This window comes from Papaver somniferum, chromosome 2, assembly GCF_003573695.1.
Source record: "Papaver somniferum cultivar HN1 chromosome 2, ASM357369v1, whole genome shotgun sequence".
In the NCBI taxonomy this organism is placed as follows: Eukaryota; Viridiplantae; Streptophyta; class Magnoliopsida; order Ranunculales; family Papaveraceae; genus Papaver; species Papaver somniferum.
Genome location: NC_039359.1, coordinates 42,055,699 through 42,065,888, shown reverse-complemented (window position 1 = coordinate 42,065,888; position 10,190 = coordinate 42,055,699).

Here is a 10,190-nt window from a genome sequence, read left to right as displayed (position 1 = left end):
CTTGGCATTTTCACAAACGCCATCAAATATTCAACCAGAAAATATAAATAAAAACCCATGTTCCAAATTACATAAAACCAATATGAAAATGAAGGAACCCATGTTAAACCAGAAAATATGAATAAAAACCCATGTTCCAAAACACATAAAACCCAAATGAAAATGAAAGAAAGATATGGATGAAGAAATATACCTGAAGATGATGATGATTCTAAAAGAAGCTTTTAGTTGATTTGAAAGAGATGAGAGTGATGATGGAGGTGGAAATTCGTGGATTTGTTGAGAAAGATGATGGAGATATCAGTTGAGAATAGATCTAGGGTTTGGATCCTTATCTCCCATCTCTGCTCTCGACGGAACAAACATAGAAATGAGAAAGGAAATGCGATTTTTTGAGGACATTTTTGTCAATTTCAGCGACTCAGAGGTGATAGCCAGCGACTCAGGGTCAGTATTACGCCTGACTCTATAGGATCCGAGTCAGGGGTTAGGCCCGACTCAGACGCCGAGTCAGAGGTTGTCAAATTTATAAATCACACTGTCTGACTGCTGACTCGACGCGAGTCAGGGGTTGACTCAGACCCAGACGCCGAGTCAGATGCAGAAAAACAAGTTGTTAGTTTATATTAACAATGATCGATTCAAATGATGAACCAGTGGATTCTATATTTCAAGGTAGGCGTGGCATGTCATCAAAACATGTGAGAACTCTGTAACCTTCTTGTAATCATTAAGCTTTTTTTATCTGCGAGCATGATGAGACTTTACTTTCTGTGTGCATGATTGCGTGTACTTTGATGTACTATTCATGTATCTTTGAGTATGATGTATATGTATGTGATGTGATGTTTGCTACGATGTGTTTGCGTGTGATATGCATTGTGAGATTTCCCTGCAATGAGTGGCTTTGATTCCCCACAGCTCCTTGCTAAGTTGAGTAGGGCAGTAACTCATCCGTTTGAATATTATCTTAGTAGGCGGTAACTTGTCCATTTCGATATTTATTTATTTTCTTGTTTACTAATATAGTAGGGCGGTAACTCATTTGTAAGCAATATTATTTTAATAGGGCGGTAATTCATCGGTTTTGATATTATATATACTATTTTATTTGAGGGAAATCACCCGTGTGCATATTATGCTTGTTTGACTAACTTTCTGGTCTTGATGGTAATATTCTGAATCATGATTTAGTTCAGCACTTCATGTGGACAATGTTATTATTACTGATTGGAATTGTTCTAACGTCGTCTTCTCCAATGAGTTTGGAGAGGTTGGGGTAACACTTGTTTCATATGCATAAATCGATTATTGTTTTCTTTCTTAATTGTTTTCTTTCAGTTACTATTATTTTAGAACTGTGGAGCATGTTAGTGGTTACTCGAGAGTTATATGTTTATTGTTGGGAGCCTCTTTGGGATCATGTGCTCACTCGTTCGCACTTCAGTTTCAGTAATCATAAGAAATGATGCGGGCGAAGATATTTGTTTTCGCAACTTAAACCTTTATCGAATTTAGAGATGTTGTGTATCTTTTATTATATGTATTCTTTCTTTACTCTGTAAAAGTAACACATTAAAATATTCTTATTACTCGAGAGACTTTCATTTATATAATATCAAAGAGTTTGAAATTTTTTAATTAGCATTTAGGTAATTATGATTCTTAAAATCGGTAATCTAGGTTTGATGCTTCAATTAGTAGGTTGTAATCCTATTAGCTAAGCATGTTTAGTATTTGGGGTGTCACACTATCCTAGTCAACTTATCAATGTAAGCAGACAAGACCTCAGATCAAAGGATTTAAAGGTAAGGAGACAAAGGGTATCCCTATCTAAGTCATCTCTCAGATTTTATTAAGCTAGTACGAAAACTAATAGTAAAAACAGAGTGAAACACTGTGGCAAGACATTCTATTATCAGATTAATCCAATGTTCGCACATGCCAAGTTTTTGGAAGAAAAAAAGTCCGAAAAACTCCATTCAAGTTTGTTATAAGCTTTAGACATAACAAGATTATTAACAACTTCTCGAGTAAACAGTACCACATTGGATAGAAGAGTATTTTCAGGGGTACTTCTCTTGGGAACGAAAGCACTTTGGTTTTGGGAGATCAAGTTTTCTATTAAGGATTTTGGTCTATTGGCTATAGTTCTTGAAAGAATTTGGTAAATAAAACTGCAGAGACCAATAGGTCTGTATTGGGAAACTAACTCATCCAAATGCACCTTTGAAATGAAGGCAGTATTAACATGATTTGGAAACTTAAATACATGACTAGTTATAAAACAAGTTCGGGTCATCTCAATAACAACGTCTCCTATAATATCATAGTATTTTTGATATAAGATATTAGTGAAATCATCAGGCCTAAGAGATATTTTCCCTCCGATTTGAAAAACAACATTCTTAATTTCTGTGTGAGAGAAATGTTAATAATATTATTACATGAGCTTGGGAGAATTTAGAGGGAAGATCTTGAATAATCTCCTCTTGAAAAGATTGAGGACTAGAAGAATACAAGTTTTTGAAAAGAACAATCTATGTTCCAGTTTTTTCCTTGATCCAACTCATATCATTTATTTTTCTTAGAGAAAGAGTACTTCGATGGAAATATAGAGTATTTCCATCTCCTACAATGAGCCAGACTTCTCTAGATTCATCTATCCAATATAGTTCCTCCAGAGAATATAAGAAGGCTAACCTAGCTTTTTAGTCTAAAGATTAATAAGAAATTGATTAGGTCAAATATTTGGACATCAGAGTGATCAGTTCTAATGGTAGATAATTGGTTTGTGTAGTACCAAAATATGATTTGTTCCAATTCTTGAGACCTTTCTTAGTACTATGCAACTTAGCCTTTAACTTATAAGTAAGAGAACCCATAACATTTGCAGACCAAAAATTTACTATAGTATCTCTACAATTAGGATTTCCAAATTACATTGCCTTAATGTGAAAAGGTTTAGGCACACAAATATCATCAAAGTGTAATAGGTAGTGATCTGAGGAGTCTTTGGATGGATTGTTGAGACAAAGTTTGGGAAACAACATTTCAGCATTTTAGTGGATCAACCATCTTTCAAGTTTTTCTAAAATTAACCCATAGCCGGTTTGCATATTGGACCATGTGAATCTAGGACCAGAAAAACAGGATCATGCAATTCAAAAGCAACACAGAAATTTCAAAGATCGTTGAACTCAACATTATGTTGCATTCAAACCAATCTTATGTAATGTTCTATATAAAATAGTATATATATTGTTAGCTACCGTGTATAAGTCACGCTCCAAGAAAAGATCATTATCAGATAGTTTTTCTTCCTGGAAGGTTAATAACCGACGATGTTATTGTAGTTTATGAGCTAATTGACTTAATGGGGGAAAATATGGCTATGCAAGGTCGGATGGCCATAAAACTAGATACGTCAAAGGATTTTGATAGACTAAATATATGCTTAAAACTCTTAATAGGTTTGGGTTATGTGAAGATTGGTGTTGGGTGATCAAACAATGTCTTGCAACTATCTCCATTTCCATTTGCTAAATGACTCTCTAGGCATATGTCTTTTGTCCGATAAGGGTATCTTATCCGCTTATCATTTTATCTTGTGCATGGATTCTTTTCTGGAGCACTCTTAATTAAAAGTATGACATAATAATCAAACTTGTGGCATTTTATTTTCTTATAGGAGTCCATTTGTCTTTCATTTGTTTGTTTTTCTTTGTGGATGACTCCTTAATATTTTTTAAAGCTATTGGACAGGATAAGAACTTATCCTGGATTACTGAAGAATTCAACTTATACTCTGTAGCAACTGTCAATTTTTACAAATTTAGTATGGCTTGTAGTCCTAATATTAGTAATGAATGATGTCTCTAATATTTTGACTATTAAGAAACTTGATTTGAGTGACAAATATGTTTTTTTTTGAAGCATGCATATAATATAAAAACGACTAAATTGTTATTACACGTGGGAAAGTAACTCTCGTAGAGTCGTTTAACAGAATTTGGTTAAGAAAAATTGGGTTTGCCCGATCCCATGTTGAGGTGGAGTAGTTCCCCGCTTGGCTACCGTCTGTCGGGTAGTTTGCTAGACCGTGTGCTTCTTTGTTTCCTTCTTTATAATTGTGTTGAATAACACAATATGGAATTTGACGCATTCTGTGTTTAAGTTCTGCGATCATTTCTAAGATATACCAAGGGGATTCCTTTGGAGATTTAATCAAGTGTATGAGATTTTCAGAATCCGACTCAAATAACACTTTAGTCCATCTTCTTTCAGTTACAGTTCTGGTTGCCAATATTTTTGCCCAGTTGTGATCGTCGTGGTTAGTCCTAGAGGTTGTGCAAGAGCCATTACCGTTTGCACGTTCTCATCCCTGCAAATAAATCCTACTCCCACCATACCCGGGTGGCCTCTAGAAGCTCCATCAGTGTTTATCTTAATCCAATCTGGTGTCGGATTACACCTACCCACTTGAATGGTTGAAGTTGTCCTGGTTATGTTCGTTGCAATTCTAGGAGGCAGTTCCCCCTGAAAAACTGGTGGAGAAATCTGTTTTGCCCAATCAAATTCTTGTTGTTGTGTGAGATATCTTGCTAGTATGTTTTCCTGAGTGGATTGTATTTGATTGAATACGGAGTTCATTTCTGGCCGTCCATAGTAGAAAACAACAAGATGTGATATAAGAGGAATTGCCTGGTGTTTGCAATATTTGTGAAATTTTTGTTTGCGGGTTTAAGGTAATTTTTCACGCCCCACTTCGAATTTTAGGTCGGTCGGCCCTAAAATCCCAAGTACGGTATACTCATGGACTATTTTACACACTCAAACCATCAAGCCAACAGATGGAGATCGGGATATTGTACGGAGCACCTTCACAACAATCCATAAATATATAAACTTTATTTAATGAAATGACAAAAAGTAGTAAAATAAAAGATAATTTCGACGTGCAGGTCGGCCCCAAAAATTAATGTTAAGAATTTAATAGAAAGGAATCGAAGTTTGATCTTTAACGAAATAAATCATTTAGTTAGGCACCTTAAACTAATGACGAAGTAGCTTTTCGTAAACAAAATTAGAATCTACAAGCTAGGTTGTTCCACGGTTACGGTTTCCTGGAAAAATAGTAAGTTGGGTCAGACCCCAACTAAAAGTAGGCTTTCGCACGCTTATAACCTTGATAAATTAGTCTAATAGGATAAAAACATAATTGAATGAAAGACAGATGCAAAAATGGAAGATGAGCAGTTTAACAAAAAGAACCTGTAGAAACAGTGGTTTAAGGAGAACAGTAATTCGGTAGTTGTGAAACAAGTTGCTCTAAAATGGAAAACATTAAAGAGGAAAATCTACCCATATGAACTAGACTGACTAAAACGTTCCCACTCGCCTCTTAGCTCGGCGGACAACATATACCATTTAAATACCCTATACCATTTTAATAGTCTCATCTGCCATTCTGGTCCACTTAATTATTAACAGCACGTTAGATAAGTAAGTCCCCCATTCCAATAAATCCATGAAATATTATGCGATCCTTCGGTCATCGCAAATTAACTCATGGGGGTCGAGCCAACCACGACATCGAGCTGCAGGTCAACTAATAATCGCTACATAACTTCACACAGCATTAACACAGCAACCGTTCAATGATAAGAACAACAACCAAAAAAAAATCCCAACTTTGTCGATAAACACACAATTAATTTCCATGTCTCCTTTAACACTAGAACCAAGGTTGGCAGTAACATTTCCATAGTAACAATCACAATCAGAACCATAAGACTCCTAACCCATATTACACCAAACTGATCCACGTACTCACCTATTAAGATACATGAATTAAATAGTGAGTCAAATTCCTAATCTACAGGAGTCGATTGACCCCACAAATAACATACCACGTACCCTACACAAAATTTAATCTCATAGATTTAGCTTTGAGTTTAGCCAACTCCCATTAACAGATTACTAGATTAGATGATATTCTATAAAAGGAAATATGATTATTGACGTTTCTTTCCTTGGACCAAGATGATACTCATTAGATCTATAACTACACATAACGACGAATCCATATCCAGGTCAACTGGACTTAACCTATATGCTATCAACCATTCGAAACTAGGATAATAAATAAATCCGTAATAGGTAGGAAAGAATAAAAAGAGTAGCAGTAAACAAGATGTAAATCTCAATCGATGGGAGGAAATTCCTTGACACTTAAAAGAAAGTGATGTAAACCCAAGGCTTACTTGCATCGCCTGATTTGTTAAAAAAAATTTAAACTACATGAATAAAATTCGTTAACTTCATTAGCTTAATTTATAAACATTACAAGAGATAGAAAACCTACCTGATTCGCAATAGCGATCGTCCTCCTTCCAATATCGAATTTCAGATTTTAATCAATCTCACAAGTCGCTTCCTCTTCCAAACTCTCTCTCTCTCTCTGTCACAACTAGGGTTTTGAAAGTCTAATACAGACGTTTCCTTTCTTTAAGTTTAAAACGGCAAAAATGAAAAACCTAGTTTCTCTTTCAGGCCCATAAATATATTCGTGATTGTATCTAATATGTATTGTTATAAGGTCAATCTAGCTATTAGGGTCCCAACATGAGGTTAGCTACTAATCAACATGAATTAGGGGATAAGGGGTCTCACAATCTCCCCCCCTAATAAAAAGGATTACGTCCTCGGAAACGTCTTGCGTCTATGAATTTAAAAATTACAAAATGTCTTATTGTGGTCCAAGTGGTTAGCTAGTTGTGTGTTAGCCTACCAAATGTTTGCATCGACACTTCCAGTGTTTTTAATCAGCTAAGCAATACAAATGTGACCCATTGGTCATCGCAAGTCTCCATGTTTAACAATATATATGCGACCTGTTGGTCATCATACTAAAACTTATGGAATTCGAGCCAACCACATACAGACGCAAGAAACAAATAACACTATTTATTATTTTCGCATACTATTACCGTAACATCCTTTAAGTAGTCCACTTAATCCTCCTACCGCGCATCGGAGAACTAGATGTTGTCGATCCCATTATAAGATAATAAAGCCATATCTTGTAGGCGACCCCTGTCACCGCCAAACTTATGGGAATCGGGCCAACTACAGGCAAGCACAAAACAATCGAACACTCGAATGATACCACTCACTTTCATATAACATCAGCGTATCAGCCCTTGTATAGTGCACATAATTATCCTACTGTGCCCCGGAGAACTATGTATTGTCGATCCCATTCTAAGATAATAGAGCCATATCTTTTAGGCGACTCCTCGGTCATCGCCATGATAATTTATGGAAATCGAGCCAACTACGGGCGACATAGAGAATAAGCAACTCTTAGCATACAATTAAACATCAACTACACCATATAACCACTCATGTTATCACCCCATTACCGGAAGTCAAAGAAATAATCACGCAAAACAGATAAAACAATCGTTGTAAATGAATTCTTAAACCACTGCACAAATCTTGTCCTTCAAAAGACTCTGCATTTCCATCCACTAACTTCATCTACTAATTATCAATATTAATTAACTAGTACATAATAATAGTTTAATTAATGTTAACCACAATAGTGGTGTTAAATTAGATCGTCCCAACTTGTCCTGACGGAAATGATGGTCATAAATAACATGTAGTATAAAAGACTGAATTAGCACTTGGATTGGCGTTAAAAGGGATGCATGTCACCGGTATGACTAAGCTACTTGATATGTCATGTATTAACAACTCAGCATACATGACAGACACAACAAAAGATTATGAGACTAAAGGTATCAAATATTTAATTCAGTCAAGGATTAACCTTTCACGGATGATTTGGTGGGTCAAATCTCACTGGACATTTAAATGGATTAACCTCTTCTACCCTAGACGTTCAAAAGAAGCCAAATCTCACTCAACACAGCACCTATCCTGAGGGATGGTATGCATGCCCTTGTGCCTACGTAGAAAGTATATAAATACGAGAACAACCATTTTTTTTTCAATTAGCTACTCATCTACTTCATGGAGTAATTAGCCTTAGGATAAAAATATTCAACTATAAATATCTAATCAAGTCATATCAACCCCTATCGTCCACGAGTTTATACAGACACCAATTGACATCAATATGAAACTAAAATCATAAATAGCGTACTTAAATACTCCACTGTTAGAACTGTTTAGATTTATCAAACCAACTATAAGGAGTATAAGAGTTAGAAATCTATATCATTTACAATTAATATAATTCTCCTACCAATATTAAAGATTAAGAAAAATGAATAAGAATAACCAATTAGCACACAGTTCCAAACAAAGCAAAAAATTCAACGTGCTTCTAAAATTGTGCCTACGTGATCACAACAAGACCCTACACCCGCTCCCAAGGATTTATCTTGTCAGGTCTATGATACCACTTTTTCACGCCCCACTTCGAATTTTAGATCGGCCGCCCTAAAACCCCAAGTATGGTATACTCATAGACCATTTTACACACTCAAACCGTCAAGCCAACAGATGAAGATCGGGATATCATATGGAGCACCTTCACAACAATCCATAAATATATAAACTTTATTTAGTGAAATGACAAAAAGTAGTAAAATAAAAATCTTTAAAATAAAAGATAACTTCGACGTGCAGGTCGGTCCCAAAAAGTAATGTTAAGAATTTAATAGAAAGGAATCGAAGTTTTATCTTTAACGAAATAAATCATTTAGCTAAGCACCTTAAACTAATGACGAAGTAGCTTTTCGTAAATAAAATTGGAATCTACAAGTTAGGTTGTTCCACGGTCACGGTTTCCTGGAAAAATAGTAAGTTGGGTCAGACCCCAACTAAAAGTAGGCTTTCGCACGCTTATAACCTCGATAAATTTGTCTAATAGGATAAAAACATAATTGATGAAAGAAATACGATGCAAAATGGAAGATGAACAGTTTAATGAAATAACCTGTAGAAACAGTGGTTTAGGGAGAACAATAATTCGGTAGTTGTGAAACAAGTTGCTCTAAAATGGAAAACATTAAAGCGACAAATCTACCCATATGAACTAGACTAACTAAAACGTTCCCACTCACCTCTTAGCTCGGCGGACAACATATACCAGTTAAATACCCTATACCATTTCAATAGTCTCATCTGCCATTTTGGTCCACTTAATTAGCTAACGGTGCATTAGATAAGTAAGTCCCCCATTCCAATAAATCCATGAAATATTATGCGATCCTTCGGTCATCGCAAATTAAGTCATGGGGTACGAGCCAACCACGGCGTCGAGCTGCAGGTCAACTACTAATCGCTACATAACTTCACACAACATTACCACAACAACCGTTCAATGATAAGAACAACAACCAAAAAAATAATCCCAACTTTGTCGACAAACACATCCATGTCTCCTTTAACACTAGAACCAAGGTTGGCTGTAACATTTCCATAGTAACAATCACAATCAGGACCATAAGACTCCTAACCCATATTACATCAAACTGATCACGTACTCACCTATTAAGATACATGAATTAAATAGTGAGTCAAATTCCTAATCTACAGGAGTCGATTGACCCCACAAATAACATACCATGTACCCTACACAAAACTTAATCTCATAGATTTAGCTTTGAGTTTAGCCGACTCCCATTAACAGATTACTAGATTAGATGATATTCTACAAAAGAACTATGATTATTGACGTTTCTTTCCTTAGACCAAGGTGATACTCATTAGACCTATAACTACACATAACGACGGATCCCTATCCAGGCCCAACTGGACTTAACCCATATGATATCAACCATTCAAAAATAAGATAATAAATAAATCTATAATGGGTAGGAAAAAATAAAAAGAGTAGCAGTAAGCAAGATGTAAATCTCAATCGATGGGAGGAAATTCCTTAACACTTAAAGTAAAGTAATGTAAACCCAAGGATTACCTGCATCACCTGATTTGTTAAAGCAAAAGTTAAACTACATGAACAAAATTCGTTAACTTCATTAGCTTGATTTATAAACATTACAAGAGATAGAAAACCTACCTGATTCGCAATAGCGATCGTCCTCCTTCCAATATCAAATTTCAGATTTTAATCAATCTCGCAAGTCGCTTCCTCTTCCAAACACTCTCTCTCTCTCGCAACTAGGGTTTCGAAAGTCTAATACAGACGT